Source organism: Cibotium barometz, chromosome 22, assembly GCF_041138505.1.
Source record: "Cibotium barometz isolate CiBa-2024 chromosome 22, ASM4113850v1, whole genome shotgun sequence".
NCBI lineage: Eukaryota > Viridiplantae > Streptophyta > Polypodiopsida > Cyatheales > Cibotiaceae > Cibotium > Cibotium barometz.
Window position 1 is genome coordinate 2,553,906 of NC_141067.1, and position 26,716 is coordinate 2,580,621.

The window sequence follows — 26,716 nt, forward strand, 5'->3', positions numbered from 1 at the left end:
GCCTACAGAGAAACGCTATGTGAAGTCCACCACTGAGGAAAGTAGATGAATATTACGATTTGGCTACCCATGTATATATATGCACCTCTACTCCTAGTTGGTCAGTAGTAATGCTATCGGCCAGATGTACCTGACTGCAACATCACCACTGCCACGTGGTAGTGCCACGTGTTGCTTGCGCTGTCCGATTCTGCCTGTCGGCTGCTATTTGATGTCTGGCTCTGCCGTGCATATTTGTAGGAGTGTTACAAGTTATGTTCCTTTGGAACTTGAGGCAGTTCTAGATCAACGTACTAGATGGGCGAGGAATATTGTTTATTATGAGTATTTGATCAAGTGGAGGGGACGGTCTGTGGTCGAGGCTACTAGGGAAAGTGTGCAGAGCCTGAAGAGTTGCTTCCGGGGATTCATTGCTTAGGACATCAATGGTTCTTAAGGGGTTTTTTGGGTTGTCAAGCTTCTTCTACCACTTCATGTTGTATCTGCCAAGCTATTGCCTTAGCTTCTTTGGCCTTCCCTTGAAGTTGGGTTTCTTTGTCTTGGTGTACCTCTTGCTGTCATTTAAAGAACTGAAATTCAGCAGTCTATGGGGCAGTTGATTTATGCGGGCTTGCTGACCTGCTGCCATTTATTTGTCTTGAAGCTTTTAGTGTGGCTGTATGCCTCTCGATCAGCTGCACCTGCTGTTGTTGCATCTGCAGCTGATGTTTTTGTTGCATCTGTGCAGCAAAAGCAACACCACATTGCATCTGTGCAATGTGGTGTTTGACCCTCAGTCATCTGCATCATCATCTGAAACTGGTTCCTTCATCTGTTCAATATGTTGTTGACTCTGAACAGTCTGTTTTTGCAACTGGGGTTTTGCTGCTCAGAGCACAGGGATGGCCATTCAAAAGAACTGTCTTGCAAGGCTTTAGGATTTAGCTGAAGTGTAGTCTTTTAAATTTGAGTATGTTTGTAAGAAGTCAGAACTTTTGTGAACTTCCTGTTTGTGGTTCCTATAAACATTTCAAAATGCAAATGATTAGTGCTGATTGAAGTTCTAGAATACCCTTTATTATAGCTGGCTTTTAACTTATTCTCAATGGTGTAGAAGACCAAATAAGCGACAGATTGTTTCTCCTTTGCATTGAAATGGTTAATAGACATTGCACAAGAGTGCAATATGTACACATGCTAGATTACTGAAGTGCTCTTAGAAACATAGGGATAAACAAAAACAACTGACCAATAGCAAATCCCAAGAATGTTTGTGTGGTTTTCGGTCGGTGACTTTTCCACAAATTTCATGTTGAGATTGCTCCACTTAGACCGTTCAGCTAGAATCTTCAATTTAAGATTGCTGCTTACCTTGGCCACTCGTTTGGAAAATTTTAGTTGCATGTTTGATTGGCATGCTCTAACTCTTCAGGTTACATGGTTTTGCAGCTCTTTTGGATTCTTGTTTACAGCTTGCTTCATTTTTGAGGACACTATGTTTGGGAACTCTTGATAGTAGTCCCCTGTAACATCATTTTGGTTTGCTCAATTATGAGAAGACACTGTCCTGAACAGCAGCAGTTGTTTAGGCAGAGCGGGAAGGTTGCAGTCAAGACTGAATACCGAAAACATCGTTGGTTGAGGCTGACTGAGTGGGTTCTAAGTGGACATAGCCAAGTGAAAATCAGGTGGTCTCATCCTCCACCTCCCTTTGTATTGGGAACTAGTCTAGTTCTGCTAAAGTGAGGAGTGACTGTCTTCATTTTGGCTTCTTTTAGACATCTTTTTCTTCTGAGAGCTCTTATTCTGAAGTGCTTTTTCCTGCATCTGGATCTTCAAGTTTACATTTCCTCATCCATGTACTAAAAGTGAAAAGCAGACTGCATTTTCTACATCGGAAATTCAAAATCGGAAATTCAAAGTGCTGTTCTAGATTAGGTGACATGTATTGGAGGCATGAAATGGCTGGAAGGTGTGTTGTTTTATCCCATGTGGGGAAACATGGAAGTTGAAGAGCCATATATAGGCTAGAGTCGCACCTTGTTGTAGTCATCTCTTCTGGCCGATATGTTTGGGGGGCAGCACATTAGGAGATGGGAGCCCAGTGGAGGGTTTGTTGCAGTGGGCAAAGGGGGGTGGTGGCCGTGTTCACGGTGGTCGCCTCTTGGTGGTGTGGGGCAGCACATTAGGAGATGGGAGCCTGGTGGAGGGTTTGTTGCAGTGGGCAAAGGGGGGTGGTTGCCGTGCTCATGGTGGTCGCCTCTTGGTGGTGTGTTGCTTGGTCGTCGTGCACATCCACCACTAATACCATCAAAATCCCCTGCACTCTGGTACCATTAGTTGGGCTGAGACCGTGTGTCAAGGGGTCCCAAACCCAACCGCCATCAACGCCTCCCTAATCAACGGGAGGAGGAAATTCCAGCAACAGCCTTATGTAACGGAATGAGCGACCCCACGGACAACAGACTGTTCTGGCAGCAAGAAGACCACCACAACTCCCTGCGCTCAGATGTGCACGCATATGATTCTCCTCTACCCCCATCCACGGGAGTCAATGACCATGCATATGGGATTCTGTCACGTGTCAACCAGGACGAGGATTTAACAATCGTGATGGGGAAATGTCTCGTACTGTACATAAACAGAGTACTATTATATGCCACTAGAGGATGTCCCTGATTTGGAGGGAGGATGGGGTTGCCTAACTTTCTGAAGCTACTGGACACTTAATGTGATCTGGTGCATTGATATGGACCCGTTAATGCCATCGTGAATACTGTCATGTGCGAAGGATCCATGAAATTTGTTTTAGGAGTCGAAGTCAAATCTCGGTCTTGTCGAAGGTCCTTTTGTGGTGATAGAAGATGAACGCCTAAACATCTCTAAAGTCAAAAATCCATGACTTAGCCAAGTGGGCCAAAAGCCTTTCTTTGAAGAGGCACTAGAATCGACCTGAATAGAGAGCACTCTTCTATTTCAATCTCCCATGTGGTATATATATTCTTTATATTCATTCTGCCCTCCTTGTCTGCCAATGTGAATTTACTCTCAACTGGCCGATCGCTATCCACATGCATGTGATGTGTCGGTTGTTTGATACTTGGGTATCACAATGAAACCCTTGACCTTAGAGAAGTTTGGACTCAAGTTAAGGTAAAAATCATTTTAAAAAAGGGCCTCAAGTTAAGGTAAAAATCATTATCACTATTCCAAAAAAAAAGATTAATGTAGGTGGGAGCCATCTTTATGCTGCCTTGGAAGGAAATTGTGTTCTCTTCACCTGTTCCCAACCATCTCACTTTTGGCCCCGCCATTGACTGGCTCTCTTACAAAAATTATCCCCCACAATCTCCTACTTACCCAAATCTTTTTGGCACTTTGTAGACTCGTTTTTAGGAGGGGCCCAAAAAATCTCCCAAATTTATTATGTAGTCCTCAATTTATCCCTAATTCCATTCCGATGCAAGATCCTTTGTTTTTCACATAGGTAAGGGCTTACATATTTATGTACTCCCCTACAAGGCCGTGTGATCTTCCATATTCATCTTCACAATGGCTAGGGCAAAGGATAAAATCAAAATGAATATGCCATTTATAGCATAAAATGGATGAAGCAAGATTTCAAGGTGAGTTTTCATCCTTATCATGCATGGCTTAAGTTAGCGCTCTATATGAAAAAATAGCATCCAAGCTTCTATCTTGGAAAGCTAGACCGAAAAAAGGGGTTCACTAGTTAGTGCAACCACAAAAATAATGTGATGTCATCGTATAGTTTTGGGGTCATATTATGGAAAACCTCGTTTTCTTTGCTTGAGTTTTGCTAGATTGTGTGGTTGACCTCTTTGCTTCTCTTCCATCTCCTCTTCCTCCTTTCTTCTCTCATTCCCTTCTCTTCCCCCTGGGCCTCAAATTCTTCTCATTCTTGACTTCTTCACATTTCCTTACCCCCCTTATGCTTCTCATCCTTCTCTCCATCTCCTCCTTCTCTGTCCCCCTTATCCACCTCCACCTCCACCTCCACCTCCTCCACTTCTCTTATCTTCTCCTCCTCCTCTTCCTAGTCCTCTTCCCCCTCCTCCACTTCCCTTATCTTCTTCTCCTGCTACTCTTTAACCCCCTCAAATTTTGATCCTTCTCTTCCACATGTACTTCAAATTGTTATTGTCGTCCTCTTGTTTCCATCCTTCTCGTCTTCTTCTTCTCCTCTACCTCCCCGTCCTCCTCCTCTAGTCCTCCTCCATTTCTCTTATCTCCTCCTTCTCTTCCCTTCCCTTCTCAATGTTTTCTCCATAATTACAATTCCATTTAAACTATGTAAGTGTAATTTCTATTTTATTTAAAGAGTTACTCTCTCTCTCTCTCTCTCTCTCTCTCTCTCTCTCTCACACACACACACACACACACACACACACACACACACACAAAATTATTTCAAACACGTAAATTTTTATTCCATTAAAAAAAGTTTGCAAATTTGCAAGATGTCTATGAAGAAGAATTTTTCTTATAAACCCTACAATACATTGTAAAATCTTGAAACACAAAAATATTATAAACCTTTTGGAGATAAGAATCTCCTTGAAGTTCCAGATAAGTAGTCTTTGGATTTCAAATTCCTAGTGAATTGTCTTTCGGTAATGTCAAATTTCTCTTAGAGCCACAATTCTGAGGTGCCACCATCTTCTCCTATATGGTGGAGCCTAAGATTGCTAAGTGCGTTATGGTTGTGATATTCGTTTTCTTGTGGGTGTAGAAACAATGGAGAACCAAGGGTGGAGGTTATACATTCCTAGTGTTGTTATCCCAAGTTATAAAATCATTATGAAACTATAATCTTCTTTCCATGGCTACTTGTCCTTATCCATGGCTTGTAATGGGTCCGTGTCTTGTAATTTGCGTGGTGTGTAAGCCTTTCTATTCTTGTTTTTGTTAGGACTACCTTCAAATGATTTTCCAACATGCGTATTGGTGATTTCCATGCCATAACTTCAAGATGCTTGTAGATAGTCTTATCTTTTTCACCTCCATCTTGAATATTGTTTAAGTCAAGAGCTTACCTTAGCCTTGCCGAAGCATGCGTCATTGGGTCTTGCCTTTGAGTCGCATGAATGTAACTTCCTGTTGTGGATGCGCTAGCTCGCCTATTTCTAGCTAGATTTGCTTCACTTCTTATGCCTCGTTCAATCTTGCAATCTCTTCTCTTGGGTTAGTGTATTCTTGTAGTTTCCTTGGAAGGGGTTCGTCATACTTCAATCTTGGTGTGTAATGTCCTTACACTTCCTTGTTGGCCATTTCCAAGAGTTCTCTTGGGTTAGTGTATTCTTGTAGTTTCCTTGGAAGGGGTTCGTCATACTTCAGTCTTGGTGTGTAATGTCCTTACACTTCCTTGTTGGCCATTTCCAAGAGTTCATCCTTGATTGATCCATCACTGCTTTCTGTCCCTTGTTCTTCATCTTAAGTGATATTAATCGAAGTCTTGAGAACATCATCAATCTTAATGTACCATGTATCATCCATAGGATTCTTGATTTGTCTTTGTCTCTCATCCCTATGGGCTTGCGATGCTCTTCGAGATTTCTCCCTTAGTTCTTCTGTTCTGTTCATGAGGATTGGCTCATCCATGGGGTTTTCCATTCCTCGCTATTCTTTTAAAGTGATTTGGGTAGAGGAATTTGGAGCATTCTCAATCTCTAAGTAACCTGATAAGTTCTAAGGGTTCTTCCTTTACCACCTTAGAACTTTGTTAAGTTCTTGGCTGGAATGTTTCAGATGTAGGCTCATTTGGCACTACATGTGCCTTCCCTTTATTATGGGCCGTACACTTGCTTTTTCCTTTTTTTCCTTTTTGGGGTTTTTAATGTGGATGAAGTTGTGGATAGGGCATCTTGGTCTTGCAATTTCTTGGCTTGGGACCTTGTCACCACATTAAAGGTATTTCTTTTTCATCATCAACAAAGATGTTAGATATGACACATTCATAATTCCCAACCTTGCTATTGGAGCGGTGATGTACACATCAAAAAATTTTGAGGAGTTGGCTTGAGAGGGTAGTCAATTGATCACACACTTTGTACACCATCTATCTAGAGGTGGTGGACTAGCAGTGGTAGTTGCTTTTGGGTTGCTGTCATTGTGAGGGCCTTGACATCTAAACCAGGCTAGCGGTGCTTGCCTTGGTGTGTTGATATCCCTTGGTCTCTAAGCTCTGGATGTTATTTGCATTAGGGTGATCGACTGATGTGTATCAAGTGGCATCATTAAGTGACTCGGTTGGGCCATATGATGGTCACCCGTGGTGGACTTCCGATTGCTTAGTTCGAGTATTCGACATAGAAGTCTGGCATGGTAGTAGGTTCATCAATAACATCGGCTCGGCCTCTACCAACCTCATAGGGGTAGATCTTGGTGGGGTCAGTTGAGGAGGTAACATTGGAGGTGCGATCTCTGTGTCCCTTTAAGGATTCCAATAATTTGGTTTCTATTTGTGTAAGCCACTAGAGGTGATGTAATCAATGCTAATGGTTGTGGGGGTGTTGGCCAATGTTGGCACTCTAGATATCCTCATCATTCTTTGGGCATGTTAGCAATTGGTTATCTCCTGATTTTCATATCTTCTATAATATCCACACCACTGGTTTTCTCCTAGCTTTGAGAACTGGGCATTCATGGGTTGTATGGTTGCTTTTACAAACTACACACCACATCAATTCTCGTACTAGGAGCTAGATGAGAATGGCCCGACTCTCTCGGCCCAACATTGAAGACTCCTTTGAGGCCTTTGATCATAGCATTCGCTCTTCAGCACTGTTGGGTGCCTCAACCTTCTTTGACTCTTGGATTTTGATGTTAGGTTCTCGTTTTGGTCACTCACTGATTCTGTCTGTAGTCTATCTGTGAGAGTGGGATGCCTATAAAGTTATCATCAAAGTCTATGGCATAAGTAACATTCCGCTAGTGTTCGATGCCTTTTGGCATATAATACATCATGTAGTTGCTTACTTCTTATGCCTTCCAAGAACAATCAAATAAGCCTTGTTTAGCTTGGTTTTTTCTCTATGGGGTGCACTTGCTGTTCAAGTTCTTGAGATGGTTGTTCCAGTTTCTCAAGGTCTCGTGTTCAAGCTACTTGTTGGGTTACTAAGCTATGCTTGATACTTGTTGTTTTAGAGAATCTTGTTGTGAACGCAAGCTCTAAGTGTTCCATGTTCTCTCTCTGGGAATCTTCTAATAATCAAAACTAGAGAAAAGCATTATTCTCTAGAGCTGAACGCATCTATCTTGGTCCAAGTATCAATCACGCTTTATGTAGTATCGACTTGTTTGAAGGTAGCTAGGTGGCTGTGGCGATCTCCCATTCCATCAAACTTTGAAATTAGTTTGGCTATAGGGACCTCCCATTCCAGTGAACTTTGAGAGAGGGTCTTATCTTGGGATGACTATATTCCATTTCCTCTCTCAATTCCCTAGTAGGTCTCATCAATAGCGGAACGACATCAATGTTTCTTCTTTCAGGGATTACGTGAGTTATGAACCTAGTTTCCCTAGGTTCCATAGTCGGCTCAAGAGTCATCATGGTGGTCTATCTGGGCTCCATCCTAGGAGGTCCCTGTGCATAGGATGGTCCCATGAATCCATAGGCTAGCACCCACAAACGATTCTTCTCTTTGTTGTTCCAAAGGTGCAAAGCCTGACTATGTGTCCAAAGGTATCTATGTACTTATGCATCGTGATCCATTTGTATATTGTCTCGGCTCTCAACTCTCATGGTTCCCCGTCCCTCCACGTGTATTGGTGCTATTGGTTTATTCGGGGTTCTCGGTGAATACCTCTTTCTTGAATGCTCCTCTTGTATGGGGTCTAATGTAGAGGGAATCCTCACCTCAAATTTCGGTCTGTGGTTTGTATCCCTTGTGGAGTAAAACAAAATTCTCCTCTTTTCTTGGTATATATATATATATATATATAAACACACACATATATGATTATATATATATGTCTTCTTGGTCTTGATGTGATCTCTTGAGGAGACCTCGATGTTTTGTGTTTTGGGTCCATGTTGGATAGGAATACTCCCCCCTTGCCCTGACCTTTCTGTCTTTCTTACTTCCTCAGTTGCTTTCAGGATGTATGTTACCATCCTTATTTGTGCATGTCATTTGATTGCTAGTGGGATGATAACATGTGTTAATAAGGGGAGTGCCAAGAAACTTATGGTTCCCCTAGCATTCCTTTGTGTGTTAGTGATATTGAAGAGGTTGCCTAGGGCATCCTCATATAGGCTTGTGTCACCTTGATTGATTGTTTGTGCCTAGCTCTTAAACTCTTAAGGACTCTATGAGGTTTTCATGCCCCTCTTGACACATCAAAAAATTGGACACTAGAGGAGTCTTATACATGGGGATATACATATCTCTCAGAATCAACATAAAACTTGTGTCCATTGCGCGAAGCAACAATAACCTTTGGGTTATCTAGGATTTGTGGTTCATGTCCTAGTGTTCATGGGAGAGAACACTCAAGCCTTTGAAAGATAGAGAGGAGAGGAGAATGTAAGGGTCATACTGGTTTGCATCTCAAGCTACTCTTAGTAGAGTAACTCTCTCTTAGAGAGCTAGGGTCCTTAACCTTGCCTCCTTTGCACCTCAAGCCACTCTTAGCGCTAGGGTCATCAACATTGCCTCTATTATCACCCCAAAGGAGCTTTGAAAATGGGTGGGGAGCAAAGAGAGAGAGAGAGAGAGCTATTGAAAGCTCAGCGTCTAATTCGATGCCATGACGAGTGAAAGCGCGAGAGAGCAGATAAGAGAAGGTGAGAGGACGAAGAGAGCACACATCAACACCACCACTTACCCGCACAATCCCTAATCATACATGTAATAAAGAAGAAGATAAAAGGATACAAGCATCTCAATCACGTGAGAAAGAAGACACAAACTCAATTGTGAGAATGGGATTACATGTTTTCTCATTAGTCAAAATCTTATATACAATATTTATTTATACAATGCTCAACTACCCAAATAATGTCCATGGGCCAAATAAGCTAGTCTAGGCTAATTACCTAGCCTAAATGTACACCATTGGCATTACACAAGTCGTAAACTCAGTGTTTGACTATCTTCTAGCATTAGACAAGTTATAAACTCGGTGTTTAACTGGGTCCTCTTAGTAAATAAGTCCCTCGATGATCTCACAACCACTCTTTTCTCTTTAGGGTTGTCTACAAGCTCCAACAATTGCTTATCGAGAAGCAGATCTAGTATTTTAGCCCCTTACTGTATAAGAGATACTCTCCAATTCTCTGCTACGAGAACGATCTCGTCGGAACCGTCGTTGAATTATCTTTTGGCATTACAGAAGTCGTAAGCTTGGAGATTCCCCATAATGATTTTACATGAAGTACATTGCGTGGTACAAAAATATGGGTTAAAGAATTGCCGCACATGGAGTAATGTTAGCTAATGTGGTTAACATGCCTCCCTTTCTAATCATGGTTCTGTCCTCAGAATCGATGGTGAAGCTCCATGGGAGGCTAGTGGTAAAAGCCCCCGAAGTTCCAGTAGAAGTCAAAGAGAGACTTCATGTACTGGGTGGTTCGATGGAAGGCTTTGTAAGAAGTCCAGGAAAGGTGGTCTCGAACATATCCAGAAGGCTTTGTAGGAAGTCCAGAAGGTAGTCTCGTTAATAGTTAAGTATTTAGCAAAGTGTGGATCTTTGTTGATGTCCAAAGCCATGCCCTGTTGACCATCATTGAATGTATGCCAGTTTGGCAATTGCACAAAAGAATAATGATGAGCCTGAAAAATTAGATGGTGGTGGCGAGACCGCCATAGTGTCATAATTCTATGGATAAACTGGATGTTGGAATCATGGAGGCTTAGGTACACAAGGAAGCTCATAGTTTAGGTGCAATGACATCCTAATGATGATAGATAAACTGGATGTTGGAATCATGGAGGCTTAGGTACACAAGGAAGCTCATAGTTTAGGTGCAATGACATGCTAATGATGATAGATTAGCTTAATGACAAAAGTTTAACATAAACAAGGCATAATGAGTAGAATGAGAGATGATTTTCATTAGATATGTGCGTCGTATATAGGTTGAGTACAAGATGATTAGATCAATGTTAATCAAGATTAATAAAGTTTCACGATTCTCTCCTTGGAATCTCTCCATGATTCTCTCCTTGGAATATCTCCATGATTGTAGCCTCCACATGCCCTAGATTCTAGCTTCCAAAGTCAACAACAAAGGAGGGTGCTTTTAATGCTCCTGGCTCCTAGTACACCTCATGGATTCTTTCACCTTTACTATCACAATTTATTACCACTGCGAGATTTTAACCTTTGATAAATGACCTAAGGCTTATGCTTTATCATAAATTCCAAGTACATCAATTTGTCCAATAATCCCCCCTTTAAATTGATGACCCCAATCCCTAGCAGTAGCCCATGGGATGCTACATTACTTGTTCACCCTTGTGACAACGGACATGACCCCGACCTAGAACTCACTCTAGTTTGTAAGTTTAAAAAGTAAGTGGAATTCAAAAGGCATATAATGAGTACAATGGATTAGGATGCAAGTGACCTGGCCTAAAAGCCCAATTAGTATCAATAAGGTTGGCCTCATGTGAGGCCTCAATAGTATTGTCTTCCCCTTCTTCTTGATTATCTTCTTCCACGAGGTTGGTGGAGATCTTCTTCTTGATGTAGCAATCCTTCTCAAAGTATCTTGGCTTGCCACAAAAGTTGCATTTACCATTTGCTTTGTTTTTGAGAAGGTACGCTTTGTTGATGTAGATCCATTGGATATATTCTTTGTGAGGTAGGTCTCACTATGGGAGAAGAGATGGCTTCTTCTATATGTTTTTGCTTTATCTTCTTATCTTCCTCCATCAAGGATGTAGTGATGTCGACTAACTTTGGAGATGGTAGTTTGGTGAGTGTATTGACTATTTCCATAGTCTTCTTGTAAACTTTTAAGTAACAAAGAAATGTGGTAAACTTTATCTTCTTATCTTCCTCCATCAAGGATGTAGTGATGTCGACTAACTTTGGAGATGGTAGTTTGGTGAGTGTAGTGACTATTTCCATAGTCTTCTTGTGGTAAACTTTTAAGTAACAAAGAAATGTAAATATCTTCATCAATGTTTATTTTAATACTTGCAAGTTGAGTTGTGAGACTCTTCATATGGTTAAGATGTGTAGCAAGAGAGTATTCTTTCATCATGTTGAGCTCAAACATTTGAATTAGCAGGAGCTCTTGGCTTGCACTCCAAAGTGTTTTTCCAACTCTTCCCAAGCTTCAAAGGATGTATCCATTCCATCGATATGATGAATGAATTGATGATCATTCAGACTCAAAGATATTATGGCAAGAGCTTTCATGTCTTTGGACACCCATGTGGCTTCAACTTCCTTGGTTGGAAGTTTCTTTTCTTTCCCACATGCTATGTTCTACAAACCCTTCCTCATAAGAGTGAACTTGACCTTAGTTTGCCAAGTATGAAATGAGTAGCCTTCAAATTTATCTATCTTAGTAGAGCTATACGTAGCCATGTGCAAATGTGAGGGAAGGTCTTACCTTCAAGTAATTGTCCTTAAGGTAGTGCCTAATTCCTTTACAAATGGATTTGGTTAGTGGTAAACACAATGATTAAGCAATGAATGTTGAACATTCCCAAAAGCACAAAATAGTAAATAGACTGATTTGGAATGAGTGTTTGAGACACTAAATTAAAGGGCTTATGTGAAGTGATATGGCGGTGTAACTTGACTAATGTCAAGATTGAATCCTCAATTGCAAGCATTAGTCAAGTTAATCATTGCTTAATCAAGGATTAGTAAAGATTTACAGAATTGGGGCTAAATGTAATGTTGAGATAATTGAGGTAAAATTGATGAAACCAATTGTATAAACTCTTCTACTTGATAGTGTTGAGTACCCTAAAGCCTTGATTTATGGAGAAAAAACACCTTCTTGAAGCTCAAATCTTTGATGAATTGTGCGATGACAATCTTGATTCAGCTCTAGGCATCATTTTCTTCAGAATTTGATGTAGTAGGTGTGTCGAGCACCCAAAAAACCCCCAAGGCTACAAGGAATCAGTATGATTTTGCCGAATGAGCTTGAGATCTAAGTTTTCCTTAAAAAAAACTATGCTGTTTTGAATGCGTGTTGCCGGCAACCTAATATGCATTTTATCAATTCCACCAATGAATTTGAGCGCCTTTGAGCTGGGAATAAGTTGGTATGAGTGGTTTTCCCAATGGTGAGATTTGGAGAGAGAAATCTCACCTCCACTACAGGTGGGCATGGAAAGAAGAGAAAAAATGGATTATAGATTGATTAACTACTAATTAAGATTAAGTAAAGATGATTAGAGATTAATGCAATCTTGGCTAATGGATCAAAGTGGTTCTGATACCAAATGGTGGAATCATGGAGGCTCAAAATACATAAGGAAGCTCATAGTTTAGGTGCTAATGACATGCTAATGATGAGAGATTATCTTAATGATAAAAATTTAACATAAACAAGGTATAATGAGTAGAATGAGAGAGATGATTTCCATTAGATGTGTGCCTCTTACATAGGCTGAGTAAAAGATGATTAGGCCAATGTTAATCAAGATTAAGTGGTAACAAGTTTCCATGATTCTCTCCATGATTGTCTCTCTAGAATCTCTCCGTGATTGTAGCCTCCACATGCCCTAGATTCTAGCTTCCAAAGTCAACAAAGGAGGGTGCTTTTAATGCTCCTGGCTCTTAGTACACTTGATGGATTCTTTCACCTTTACTGATACAATTTACAACTAGACAAATGACCTAAGGCTTATGCTCTACATCCATAAATCCCAAGTACATCAATTTGTCCAATACGTGCGCATAGTGTGAAGCATCCATTCTTCATTGAGGACAAGGGGTGGTCGAGGTGGAGGGATCCATGGGAAGTTAAGCTGTAGCTTTGGATTCTTCTCTAGCTTCTCCTTAAAAACGTCCCAAGCCCATCTATGTTCTATTGGAAAGTAAAATGGATTGATCTAGAGATACTGCATGGCATAATAGTACTCCTTCAACATCTGGCCTTCAGAAGATTCAGACGCCTTGCCACATAGGTTGCTTATCCATGAGATAATGTATGATTGGGGGATGCGTTGGGTTATGGTCACTTATATCCTCCCCTGTACCACTTATGAGCAGAATGTGACCACTGTTATCCAGATAAAACTTGATGAGGCTTATATCAAGGCAATCAGTGACCCTGTTAGTGTTAGGGGGTAGGGTATGAGCATTACCTTTGGTCCAATATTTTGAGTGCATGCTATCTCATTGAGAGGATTAGTTGTGAATGGGCAATTAGAGTGATACATATGCTGCTGTTCTTCAACGGGGGATCTCAACCTATTTCAAGATCTATAGTGGGAGAAAGTGGTGGTTGGCTTGCAAGGTTGAGGCCTTGGTGAGTCCATTGAGCATCGATGTTCCCGAGAGTCATGACCTTCATGCATAAGTGCAGCTCATAGAACAAAACCACTGGCATCTAGTACTACTTCAAAGTGTATGAAAAAATTTGGCAATTTAAGGACACGGTTGGTTACTAAGGCTGTCTTCAGCTTATCAAAAGCACTCTGACACATAGCAGTCCACTGAAATAGGGTACTCTTTTTGAGAAGGTTAGTCAAAGGGGATATTATTTGAGCATACCTGGGTATAAAGATTCGATACCACCCAGTTAATCCTAAGAATCCTTTGACTTCTTTTACTGTCTTGGGCTCTGGCCAATCTACGACTGCTTGGATTTTTGTGGGGTCAGGAGAAATCTACGACTGCTTGGGCTCTGGCCAATCTACGACTGCTTGGATTTTTGCGGGGTCAGGAGAAATCCCATCTTTAGATACTATAAATCCCAAGTATTCTACAGGGTCAGTAGAGAAAATACACTTACTCTTTTTTGCAAAGAGTTGGTGCTTCCTTAGGATCTCCAGGACCTTACGCACATGATCTTCATGATCTGTTGCATTCTTAGAGTATACTAGGATGTCATCGAAGAAGACAAGAATAAAATCATCCAAGTATTCTCTGAGAATATCCTGCATGAGGCGATTAAACGTTGATGGGGCATTTGTTAATCTGAATGGCAGGATTGTGAATTCATAATGCCCATAGCGAGTATTAAAGGCTGTCTTTGGGATATCTTGTTCCTTGATTCTGATCTGGTAATATCTAGATTTGAGATCTATCTTTGTGAACATTTGGGTTCCACTTAACCGATCCAGAAGTTCATCAATCCTAGGGATAAGATATTTATTTTTGAATGTTAACTGATTTAATCCTCTGTAATCAATACAGAGTCTTAACGTTTCATCTTTCTTTTTCTGAAAGAGAACGGGCACACCCAATGGTGAAACACTGGGTCTTACGAATTCTTGCTCTAACAGTTGTCTTAACTGTTCCTTAAGTTCTATGGCTTCTGGAACTGGCATTTTATATGCACGCTGGGCTATTGGCTGAGCTCCGAGGGTTAGCTCTATCTCATGATCTACTTCATGAGTCGGAGGCATCTCAGTCAGCTCTTATGAGAACACATCAATATACTCACTTAACCACTCTGGTTTCTTAGTCTTGGATTTTTTGTCTACTGGATTGATTTTAACGACATAGACAGCTTGCCTCTTTCTGAGTCCCTTTAGCAATTTAGAAGCTTTGACTAATTGCAGCACCACCGGGGATCTGGAAATTCCAGTTCCTTGAACTTTATTCCCGTGAAGGTCGAGGAAAGAGATGGTTCCCTTGTGACAGTGAATGTTAGCCTGATTCTTATGGAGCCAATCCATTCCAAGGATTCCATCATAGATTCCCAAGGGTAAGACTCTGAATTGGCATTCTGTTACATTCCCATCTAGATTAAACTCAATACGGTCTGTCTCATGGTGTGTGAAAAGAACTTCCCACTAGCCAATTCTACTTGCATAGGTTTCCCTGTTTTCTGATTTAGGACTAACTTAGGCAAACATCCTGGGGAAATAAAAGAATGCGTACTGCTTGAATCAATTAAAAGCTTAAAGTGCTTACCCTTGTACTCTGCTAGAGTCTGAAGGACTGAGAACTGATGATTTTGCCCTTGATGTTCAATGGCGGCATAAATTGTCCTCTTTCTTCCTCCACTTCATTAGCTATTGTGGCGGCTTTGGCTGCTGCTGCTGTCTAGGCTGGAACTCTCTCTCTCTGGCTTCCCCAATTCTGGGAGGGGGTTCTAAAACTTCTTTGCATTAAGGCTGTAGGTTGAGCTGGCATTCTTTTGGGGTTGCCCTGATTTTGGCAAGAGGAACCTTGATTAGATTGATACATATGAAGGAGACGATCTCGGCATTCTAGGACCTTGGCTTCCTTGGCCCATTGACATAAAAGGAGTTGGGCAATCCTTGAGCTAGTGCCCAAAACCTTGAGACAACCAAAACATCGGTTTTCACTCTGAAGCTCTTCCTTCTGCATCCTGGAAAGAGCCGAAGTTCCAGAAAAAGTGCTCCGAGGAAAAGGCCTTCCTTCCATTCTGAAACTTCCCGTCTCCTGGTTCTGATGGACCTTCGTGTCTCTTAGGAGATGGAAGGTTGGAAGTACTCCCCGGGGTTTGGAACCTTTTGAAGGATGAGGGTGCTGGCTTTGGCGGGACCTTGATAGCAAAGGCCTTGGCAAAATCCTTTGCTATCCGCACTACTTCAACCATGGAAACTGGCTTGGCATTCTTTACCAGGGTATCCAAAGGTTCGTTCATTCCTCGAATGAACTTGGCCATCAGCTATTCTTCATCCAGCAGTGGCGAGTATTTGAGGAGGAGAGCGAACGCCTGGTGATATTCCTCCGTGGTTCAGCTCCCCTGGGTTAGCTCCAGGAACTCGTTCATCTTTGTTTCCAAGAAGCCGAGAGGACAGAATCTCTTCTTAAGGTATGCTTTGAGATCATTCCACATCTGGGTGTTGCGATCCAAACGGTTTGTCTCACAGTGCTTTCTCCATGCTGCTCTGGCTGTTTCTACGATCTTTAGCCTGGCAAGAGCCACCTTACTTTTTTCGTTGTATCTAGTGACACATCGAAGTATTCTTCCATGGCTTCGATCCACTTTTCCACAGCCTCGCCTAAGTGTTCCCCTTCACCCTTGAAGGGACATGGCTGAGATCTGTGAAGAGCTTTGCGAACATCAGGGTCAAGCTCATCCTCTTCCGTGAGAGGACCTGGTTGTCGACGATTTGCACGTCTCATGATTTTGCCAAAACGATACATCGTTAAATTTCTATTTGACTTCGTCTCGAGATCCTGAGACTTAAGAAGTTCAAAAATAATTGCTTCAAACAAGGTAATCATTCTTACTAGAGATCTACGACATACGTCCGAGAAAACAGAACTTATTTCTTTAAACTCAATATCTGGTGCTCATAATCATTTAGACAACTGGAAATTTTTGTGAAACATTCTTTATTTACATAAGGTTGTAATATATACATAAAGCAACATGGCTCTAGAAAATCAATTCCTCAATTGCATACGCGTGAAACGGCGATACTACGCTATGGACATGCTGCGATGCAATTGTTTCCTTACCGCTATTGGTGCTACAATCTTATTCCTTGGGATAAAACGGCTAAGAAGCCTGAAAAGATGACAAGTAATCCTAAAATCTCGAGGTGTGTGTTAGCCTTAACAAGACCATGGCTAAAGAGACGTTTTGCCTCAGCACATCTGGCACTGGTTGTGCAAGAGGCATGGATATATTGCCCTGCGAACCACTTATGCTGTCGTCTCTCAGCTGGGTCCGAAAAATATAGCTCCTCAAAATGATTAGCGAGACTCGCCTTGCTCATTCGAGTCGTGGTGGAGGAGAGGATATGCTCAAAAGCAAAAGCAATAATATCCAGATTTTGGGTAAGATCGGGGATACCAGATAAATACGGGACATCCATCTATAAAATCCAATTCATCAATTAAAAGTCTTCATCAATGAAGCTTAACATGAGAATGCACCTTTCTAAGATTTAATTATAAATTCCTGTCAAAATTCATTTTTCATTCTTAAGCTTTCGACAAAGCTCTGATACTAGTTGTGAGACCCCTGCCATTCTCTGGGGCGCTAGCAGAGCGGAAGTAGCAACCTCTTGCGTAGGGCAGAGCTTTCCACTTGGGGCCTCGCACACGAATGTCCAGGCAAGGGACTAGTTGGGCGGTTATTCCGAAATCGAGACCGGAGAAACTTTCCTCGCCTAGAAAGCACGGGTGATTCCGCCTTGAAAATCTTCGAACGAAAAATCTATCTAACGGGTCAAGGTCTTAACTATTCTTTGTATTCTGACCGAACCCGTAGGTCACATGGTCGAATCAAGAAAGGGACTTGCACTTGGTTCATAGAGATCATCACTTTTTTTTCCCTCAAGCGAGGCACAACCGTTGATTCTCTCCCATAGAACAAGAATCTCCTTGGGACTTACTTTAACTATCATAACTTGAACATAATTGAAATTTATTACAGGAATCCACCGATCCAGCCTAACCCCAACCGGCCCATGGGTTAGCCAATCACCCAACCACTGTATTGGTGGGATCCCTCTTTATAAAAATTTGGTTGTGTTTTGTCCCGGGTACCAGGGAGGACAAGGAGAAAAAGAGTTACCAGGTTCCCTAGCCGGCACTCATGTAAAAATACAAAATAGACATACCACTTACACACCCAATATGAAATTGCCTTTTCTCATATTCAACTATCTTCAAGACAGAATTGGAATGAAACCACAATGTTTCTATCATAATCCTCAATATTCTAGTTCCAATGTTTTACAATCAAAATATCATCCGGACTCTCCGTTGAAGACCAGCTAGTCAACCAACGAGATCCAATTTCAAGTTTCAGTTCACTTAGATAATTTATTGCCAATCCATGAAGGTCTCCCTCAACATACGCATGGGGTGTCCTAGCAGGGGTCCGTGCATCGCCTGGTCAGAACCCTCTAGGATCCTCCTTAGGTATTCTAGCACTTCACTCAGGGACCGCTTCCTCGGCCCTCGCCCATCGTACCAGAAGCGCACCATTTCTAACTGTACCAAGGCTGGTCCAGACCTTGGCAGGCTTTGCTCACGAGAGATGTCCTTCGATGACTCCCCGCCAGCTGTTGCAACATAACTCTCCTTAGATTAGACCATAAGCCAAATGCTTCCTCCACCATTCTGGCGTAAGACAGTTCTTTACAAAAAATAGAGTTTCTATGCAAGTAAGAATTTTCCATTGAGTTTGATTTTTATAATCATTTTTTTCAACCCAGTCTTTCTCAATGAAAATCACGAATCTCGTATCTCGGTGATCCACCCATCAATTACAACGAATTTCTAACTTATTTCTCAACGATTTTCGGTCTTAGGGAAAACTTCTCTAAATCAGCCGATTCTCCATTCTTTGTACTGAAGAAATGGGAATGGTCACAAGACTTGGCTTAATTTTTGATTCAAGAGATGGGCACACATCTTGCTGACCCACCTTTCTCACATGGTCATGGTCTAGCACCAAATTACTCGAATTTATTCCTAAAGATAATTCTCCATTTAGTTGATAGATTAACTCTGATTTTTGATCATAAAGGTAAATATCCAAAATTATAAAAATTCATTCTTCCTTGCCTTTTTGTGAATATGCATATATTATTTATTTAAAATATTCACATAGAATTATACTAAAATATTATTTTCTCCATTTAGACCTAGGCATTAACATGCCATAATTATCTACGTAGAATTATGATGAAACTTTCTCTTTTGATACCAAAATTAATTTATGCATTTTCCTAATTAAAGGTACGATGAAAATTTCTCTTTTTGACAAATAAAATTACCCATGTATATACATACCATGAATATACCTATTTTGAAATATGACAAAATTCCTCTTTTAATATTTAAAATGTTTGTGCATAGAATATCGTAAAAATTTCTCTTTTTGCATCTAGATTTTTATGCATAGAATTAAATTCATTTTTAATGGTAAAATTTTTACCATAACTTCTCCGCTTTTTTTGAGAATGCTAAAAAATTTTACTTTTAATATTTACTCATAATTACCTTAAATATGATGGGATTTTCTCTTTTAATGAAAAAATTTATCATGCATAAACCTAAGCATAATTATAAATATAATTATATGTAAGTCTCTTGTTTATTTTTAAAAATATCTAATTATAATTTTCCATATGAAAATAATTACAAGAATGTTAGCATAAACTCTCTTTCAACTTAAAATGAATAAATATGAATTATCTTAACATAAAACAAGCTTAAATGAATTAATCCTCATTTTTATTAGATTAAAAATCATAAAAATGCTTAATCTTCATCTCTAGCTTGTTATAGGTCGAGAGTTTTGGTTAAGAAAATGAGATTAAAACTAAGATCTATCCTTCCAAGAAGGATTCAACCATAAAGGTGAGTATTCTTACAAAAAGAGAGATTTATAATTCAAAAACATTACATTTAAGCACAAGAGATTAATATTAATGCATTTAAACAACGTAAATCAATAAAAGCATGGTTTTAAGAAGAAACCATGGATTAAAATGCTTCCCAAGCATTTGAGAGGTTGGGAAGAAGATTAACATTCAAAAAGAGAGAAAAACACTATTGTTTTAGGCTTACTCTTGATTTTTGGCTTAATTCTTTAGGAAGATGTGAAGGCCTCAAGAAGAAGCTTGGCCACCAAGTAGAAGAGGGTAATCTCCAAGAGAAAAAGAGGATTAGTGAAGCTCCAAAGCTTCACAATAGAGAGACAAAGTAGAGAGATAATAAGATCACACTAAATTATAAATTATACTGACATGTAAATACACTAAGATGAAAATATAAAGGAATGGGGGTCTATTTATAGGTGAGGGAGACTACCAACCAAGTCCAACTGGGATGTAGAGGCTTCCAGCTAATAAATCTCATTTTTAACTAATAAATCTCATTCTTTAAACTAATAAATCCCAGTACTAGTCAACTCTTCATCTTATGTGAGAATTTACTCATTTTTGGTGGATTTTCTTTTATTCTTTGCATTTTTGTTATTCCAACACTTAGATTACTCCTATTGGTCCTTTAGAACACTAAATGGACCTTAATAAAAAATTTCTAAAATTATGTACTCCCTAGGCTAAGGTGTCCAATACACATATTCAATTAATTTCGAATGCACATTGGAAAACTCTTTTTGAACTTCTGTTTCAAGGAAATTCATCTTAAGAAAAAAGAGAAACTTTGTATCCAAAAATATCTCAAAACTGTATTATCTCTCTCTAGAGTAAAAACAAAGAAAAACAATGTTTTCTTGCATTCTGAAATAGGGGATGATTACAGGGGACTGAGAGGAGAATTTATACACCTTTTAGGGGCTAAGGAGGAACCTTACAGGCACTTTTTGGTCAGTTTGATGAGTCTTTGACTCCGGTAGTTGGATCGCTTATGATGATATTTTTGATGATGTTTACAAAACTCTTTTGAGTAGTTGTAGGGTAGTCTGGTACTCCAATTTCTTGGTCCATACGTATCTCTAAAGAAATAGGTTTCTAGGAATAGGCCTCACTCATGCTCGATTTCTAGGATTGCTTTTGCTGTTTTGGGGTTTCAAGGATTGTGAAAAGAGTGTAGAGATTTCTCTTGAGAAGGTGCTCTTGATCCGGCATCGTTAGAGACACTCTCCTCAAGCATGGGATTGAGTCCAAAAATCCTACCTGACCTCCACTATTAAGTCTTAATCCTCTTGCTGCACCTTAATATTGATAGTTTAAGTGAATCTTCTTAAGATTAACATTGTCATGCTATTAATCTCCTTTCTTGATTAAGAAACTATCTAAACTATCCTTAATCACCAAGTGATGTAATATTTATCACTAATTATCTTAATTAATCCTGAAACAAACTTACTCTCTATATATCCAACAAATTTGCTTGCTCACCCACCTGTTTTTTCCTTTGTGCAACCTTTCCATTTTTCTTTGTAAGAAAATTAGCAGAACTGCAAAAAGGATGAAAGATTAAACACTTACTTCAATTCTTGCACTCCAATATCTTGATGTAGGTTGATTTGCACTTAGCACGCTTTCTTGATCAAGATTTTGCAATTATCACTTTAAGATTTTTACTTTGCACAATTTCTTAATCAAGATTTACAACCAGCACTCCAAGATTTCCACTATGCAAGATCCCTCACTTAAACAAGAAATCTCTCAAGATTTTTAAGAAAATGTTGGTTCTAGGGTTTGTTATAATACTATGCAAAAATTAGGGTTTATAAAGTGATAAAATCAAGGTTTAATAAAAGATTATGGTTAAAAAACTATAATCAAGAAACAGTACAGATTAGGATTTTTAAAAATTATAATTAGTATGTATCCAAAAATGATTTAGCATTAATTCTATTACTAATCTACAATCCATAAAGATAAAAACAAAATCTGAAAATATATGTAAAAACTAATTTTTAAATGATTAATCCCTAAGCAAGGATCTAAGCAAAGCTCTGATACCAATGTAAGAAAGGGATCTAGGCAAACACTCATTAGCATCATGGAGTACACACAAGTCCCACACTCATCATAGGGAATAGCACCTAGACATGGAAAGTCTTCCATGAATTAGCCATGGAAGCTTGGGCCATAAGCTCCAATAAAAGTAACAATGTATAATATGTCAAGAAGGTAATGAGGTGGTACGAAAGCTGCCTAATAAATGACTTATATACTCACTTACTCTAAAGATATGTCCACACTAGCCCATGCCCAAGATCTATGTTTAAAATCCCCATGTGTATGTGCTAGTGGAAAATAGCTGTGTTACAAACATTGGGTCAGCCACATGATCAAGTAAGTACTCTTCTTATCGGCAATCCAATCTTTGTAGATCTCTGAAATAGAAGAAAGAGTACATGTCCACATATGGAAAGGAGCATCAGCACCACCACACTATCTTTTCCAGGCATATATGAGATCTCAAAATCATAGCTTTGAAGAGTCTCCAACCGCCTTCTTTTCTTGGGGAGATAGATTGGGTCGAGACATAAAGTCATTGAGCAATCACTTCTCACCCTTGAAATAACTCCCACAAATGTAGTGGTCACTTCATAATTGCATGTATATCTCTTGCTCGTAAACATGCAAAGTCCTCTCTTTGTGGTGAGCTTTCTACTCTCATATGCAATCACACCATGCTCTTGGTACAAAAAAACCCCAATACTGCTACCATATGCATCCACCCTTATGGTAAAATCTAGGGAAAAATCAAGGCGGCATACCAAGATAGGGGTGAAGTGAGGATCTCCTTGAGCTCTTGGAAGCTCTTCTCTGTTATAGTATCCCAAAAGAAAGCCTCTTTCTTTATCCTATCGGTAAAAAGAGTGGAAATGGATGCATAATGCTTAAGGACCGTCATATAAAAGGAAGAAAGCCCCAAGAATCCTCTCAATTGTGTAGTGTTAGTTGGAGTAGGCCATTCTTTAACGCGTTACACTTTATTGGGATTCAATTTAATGCCTTCATAACTCATAGTGTGTAGTGTTAGTTGGAGTAGGCCATTCTTTGACGCGTTACACTTTATTGGGATTCAATTTAATGCCTTCATAACTCATAGTGTGTCCCAAATACTTAACGTCACACTCCACAAAATAGTATTTACCCTCTTTGGTATATAATTTATGCTCCCTCACATGCAAAACATGTAAAGAAAGGGTTGAATAATCTTATTCATAAGTGCTTGCGGGTACATTTCCAAAAGGCACAACTATAAAATGGAAAAGCCCTCTGTTGGTGTGAAAAGCCATCTTGAACTTATCCCCATCCTTCGTTCTTATTGGGTGATACCCAGATTCTCAAGGGAGGGGGAGGGGTCACTCATAAATATGTAAGTATAGCATGTGGGTTTAACAAAAAGGGTTTTTTAAATCCCTTTTTAACACATTTTTTACATACAGAAGGGTACCATTTAAAGGGGGTATTTATAGAGTGAATAGAAAAAGGGTGTGTTTTATTCATAAAAATTTTACAGATAAGGGGTTTTTAAATTAGGCCTTGAACGCACATAATATAGAGAGTTTACATATAGTGAACCCCCCGAGCCAAGATTTGAGATCTATTCTTAGCTCCTTTGACCTCATTAAGTAGATCATCAATCCTAGGTCTCCCTATAGCTTATCAAGTGGATCATCAATCCTAGGTATGGGGTAGCGGTTTTTGATGGTTATCTTGTTAAGATATCTATAAACTGATGCACATCCTATATGTACCATCCTTCTTCTTGACTAATATCATGGGAATGTAAATGGAGATTGAGTTGGTTGCACAAATCCTATGTCCATAAGCTCTTGCACTTGCTTGGCAACCTCTCCTCTCTTAAACTTAGAGATTCTATAGGGTGGCTTGTTTGACCAGTTGAGCATTTTCTTGAGTTCAACCGCATGGTTAACATCCCTCTTTGGTGCCAAACACTTTGGAATTAGTTGAAATACATCCTTATACTCCTCCAAAAATTGAGCGATCTCTTTGTCAAGGATTCATCCACTTTTATTTTCAACATTCTTTATGAGTTACAACGCATATATGGAGCTCAAATTCTTCATTTCCATCTTCAATTACTTGGGAGGGATAGCTTTGAGAAACCAATGCCATTGAGAGTCACAAGTTGTCCACTATGTATAAACCTGATATACATGTGACCAAGGTCCAATCAAATCTCACCCAAATTAGTGCTCACCTAATCACATCCCAATATGAAACCAATAGGCCCCAAGATTGGCTTGCAAAGAGTATTTGGATGCGAGGAACATGGTAGTAGGCCCTTCTACATAGAAGCAACAACTTCATTCTCCCCATTTGCCACTTGAACTCTCAAATTATGCATGCATGTAAAAGCTCTATGGGTTGTAATCTTAGATTTTGGATAGATTTAGAGTTGATAAAGCTATGTGTGCTCCCTAAATCCACTAAAATATGAGCCATTCTTCCATTGATAGTGCCTTGAAGTCTCAAAGTAGTGGCTCCCTTACACTCCACAAGCAAATCATGTGATATAGCATGTACATGGGTTGATTTGCCACCTAGATCAAATGAAAATTCATGGTTATCCATAGAAGGAGAATTTTCCACCACCTTCTCATGGCAATCCACATAAGCATCCTCCACCACCTTCTCATGGCAATCCACATAAGCATCCTCCACCACATCATCATTTTCAGCTATGTCATCCTCATCCATAATAATCATGCTCACATTGACCTTATTACCCGCACATAAGCATCCTCCACCACATCATCATTTTCATCTATGTCATCCTCATCCATAATAATCATGCTCACATTGACCTTATTATTCCACTTTTTCCCACAAGTAAAGCATAACCCCTTACTCCTCAATTATTGAATCTTTGGAATGCCTTCCCTTGTATAGATAGGCTTTTTGACATTGGAGAAGGGCTTCTTTGGGCGATTAATTTGAGCATGAGAGTTACCAATCGTTGGTTGTCTAGACCCATGCACTGTTGGAAACTTGAGTATGAAAGAGGATTGTGTGGGAAAAGAACTCTTCCCATTGTTCCATCTGGTACTGAATGGATTTTTGGCGACATGACATTGGATCTCTCCTCTTTGACTTTTGGAAGCGGTGGTGATTGAGTATATAGGTGACTCGGGATAGATCCCCTAATAGTGGTGCCACTTATTAACAAGTTTGGGTACTTACCTTACCTTAGCTTGTATGCAATTGGGACTTGCCCAATTAGCTAGCTCATGGTGGGGCTTCACCTCCATCTGTTGTTGAAACCTGCTTGTAGTAGCTACTACTTGTCAAGTGGCTCTCCCATGGATTATAGATAGTGCATGCTATGAAGAAAATGGCTTGTATGGTCACCGAACGCTCCAAACCACACACTAGCGATGCCTAGACTTGCAAGAAGCAAGAGATACCCAAGTCTAGAGGAAGGCATTGCCTTTCCAAACCCTAGCAATAACATGGCCACACACACTCACAAAGGATTGTAAGCGAGATAGAGCTCTCTTCCTTTAGTAGCTTACACATAGTGGGAACTTGGGTGTGGCTATCGTCATCAGACGGCCACCCACTTGCTCGAGGTGTAGTTTTCATTGGGAATCTCAACATCACCGTCCCTAGGATTGCATGTCAAAGGCACAATAAGTTTGGCCTCCACCTCTTTACAATTGCATTACTACCTTCGGCGGGGGGGGGGGGGGGGGGGGGGACACCACAGAGGTAGTTGGTCCTCCATGTCTCCTATATGAGGAGGATGGCCATGGCATTGTCCTTCAGCTTTCACAGGTTATGATCACAATCCTCAGCTTTGGTGCCCCCTGACCCCTTGACCCCCCCCCCTTAGCACTATATCACACACGTCGTCAACGAAGTGAAGCGAAGGGATCAAGGGTAGGGAGCCCTCAGCACACAAATCAAGGCCAGATCTGCCGTTCGATTTAGCGGCTCCGGGTTTACAAATTTGTAAACCCGACCCAATTAAAATATTTGGCCGTTTGGAAAAGGCTTCCGGGTCATTGGAAAAATTTCTCGGTCATTGGTGTAGGGGCATAATTCCGGCCATTTGAGGAGCATAGATTTTGGCCATTTTTTTGGCCGTCCATGATAGTCTGGCCATCTACGAGCATTTTTATGGCGTGGCCAGGTTTACAAATGTATATGGCCGGGTTTATAATAAAATTGGCCCGGGTTTACAAAAAAATTCTAACCGACTGGCCAGATTCTAGCCATTTTTTGGCCGCCAACGATAGTCCAACCGTCGGCGAGCTTTTTTCCCGGCATGGCCAGGTTTACAAAAATGTGGGGCCCCCATTTAGCTTGGGGACTTAGAAAAATTTCAAAGTCCTAAGGGCGGCACAAAAATGTTGGGGGGGGAGGAGGGCGCGAGGTTTTGAACCTGAGTCACGACATTGAAATCCTACAGCTTTACCATTACGTCAAAGTCTCCACTGTGGAGAAACTACCAAAAGCAAATATATATAGTGTGTCTTTTCTTGAGCCTTAAAAAAAATGGCAGCCGTCCATTGGATGGCCCAAATTCAACCCGCTTCGCAGAAACGACTACCACTGTTGATCCCTTCACTTTACTTTGACGGTCAACGCGTGCTACTTAGTGCTGAGGTTGACCCCCCCTCACTCACTAGAGGTGGGAGATTATTAGCAACATTGCAGCTTGGCATATTTGGTGAGCTCATTTTGCAGTGAGGATATTGAGTGTACTCTCACGCCTCCAACAAAGCCCATTTGGACATACATTATCCACACCCTATGTGGACATTGGGGGAGGAGACTCCGATCACATGATTCTAAATGAACTTAGAGTGATGGCTCATTCCTTACCACCAATAGGGATGGTCATAGCACTTGGCATTATAGGCTCCGCCCTCCCACCTGCGCGCCGTCTTCTTAACAACCCAAGATGTAGTCTTCCTCTGATATTGTGGGTAGCCATGAAGGGAGAACCCACTTCTCTTTTTTGGAGCATTTTTTTCCTCTATGGAGGGAGAGTTCTATATCTTGAGAGAATTGTAGGCTCCCACTAGTGGACGTTTGCTTTTGGACCTTTATCTAGAAAAAAAAACTTTTAAAATGGAAAAAAAAAGAATGAATGGTCCAAATCAATTTATCCACCCAAAATGTAGTCTCCCTTTGATAGGGGTAGCCACGAAGGGAGCACCACCCTCTCT

At 40.4% G+C, this 26,716-nt stretch overlaps 1 pseudogene across 1 annotated transcript in view; it reads left to right on the forward strand.

Annotated features, from left to right (window-relative positions):
* Positions 1 to 26,716, forward strand: part of LOC147626174 (uncharacterized) — a 100,886-nt pseudogene that overhangs the window by 60,463 nt on the left and 13,707 nt on the right. The window lies entirely within an intron of this gene.